Source organism: Capsicum annuum, chromosome 4 (assembly GCF_002878395.1).
Source record: "Capsicum annuum cultivar UCD-10X-F1 chromosome 4, UCD10Xv1.1, whole genome shotgun sequence".
Classification (NCBI taxonomy): domain Eukaryota; kingdom Viridiplantae; phylum Streptophyta; class Magnoliopsida; order Solanales; family Solanaceae; genus Capsicum; species Capsicum annuum.
In genome coordinates, this window is record NC_061114.1 from 71,570,090 (window position 1) to 71,571,346 (window position 1,257).

The window sequence follows — 1,257 nt, forward strand, 5'->3', positions numbered from 1 at the left end:
GTATCTTGGATGTGTTTACACAATAAGTCATCAATATTTGAATGGACTTGTTAGGGTCTTTGTTGATAGGAAACTGTATGTTGGTATGATTTAAAATTTGATGTTCCACGATTTTAATTCTGAAACCCAGGTGGACCTTGTACTGATTTTTTTTGAAAGCTTTGATGATTTTTAGCACCAATAGGATTGATCCATTGAAAGCCTGGATGTTTCTGTGCCAAGGGGATACCAAAAGAGTATGACTTATATTTGAGGACATTAACATATTCATCCTTCTAATTTGTTGGTTGAGATTCATAGTTTAGATGATTTCCTCCACACATGTCACAAGCCTTAAATTGAACTAACTGATGCACATTCACCTAAAAAGATTCAAACTTTTGTGCAAAAGAAGCAACCTGTTGTATTAGTGTATTTAAAGTATCTTTTTGATTTACCGTAGCAAACTTTTTGATGATTATTCAATTAGATGGCCATTGAATAGCATTTTTTGAGATTTTATTCATCATTTGTAGTACTTCCGCTATGGTTTTACCCATGATGGATCCTTCTACAGTTGCGTCTATCATATTTCTAGAAGAAGGCTTTAGTTTATGATAAAAATTATACAATTGCATATGTTCAGGTATGCCACGATGAGGACATTTTCTTAACATTGCTTTTAATCTTTCCCAAGCCTGATAATCTGATCTAGTTTCAGTCTGCAAAAAATTAGAAATCTTTTGTCTTAATTTGTAGTTTTAGCTGGGGAAATATATTTATTTAAAAATTTTTGAGTCATCTGATCCCTTGTGGTAATACACCCTTGAGGTAAACTTCACAACCAAGTTTCGAAATCTCCTTTTAAAGAAAAAGGAAATAGCTTTAAGTTAATTGCTTTAGGAGAGATTCCATTGTATTTAGCAGTTTCAACTAATTTTAAGAAATCAATCAAATGACTGTGTGGATCTTCACTTGGATCACCAGAAAAGGTACACAATTGCTGAATTATTTGAATTAATCCAGTCTCGATTTTAAAATTGTTGGTTGCTACTAGGGGTTTTCAGACACTAGATTCATAGTTGAAGTGGTTTGGTCTGGCGTAATCCCTCAAAATTCTATTTGTGGGTCTAGGACCCACTTTATCAAGATGATTATCTAAAGCATGTGGTGGAATTTTTGATGGGTTATTTTCAACATCCGGCTGGTGTTCCATTCTGCTACAATTTTGAGAAACTAATGTTTGTTCTTTCCTAAGCCAACGAATTGTTTTTTCAA

General features: G+C 33.3%; 1 non-coding gene across 1 annotated transcript; it reads left to right on the forward strand.

The window, feature by feature from the left end:
* Positions 1-627: 627 nt before the first annotated feature.
* Positions 628-734, forward strand: LOC124898254. The gene has a single exon (XR_007055230.1). It is a non-coding gene; the product is annotated as a small nucleolar RNA R71 (small nucleolar RNA).
* Positions 735-1,257: the final 523 nt, after the last annotated feature.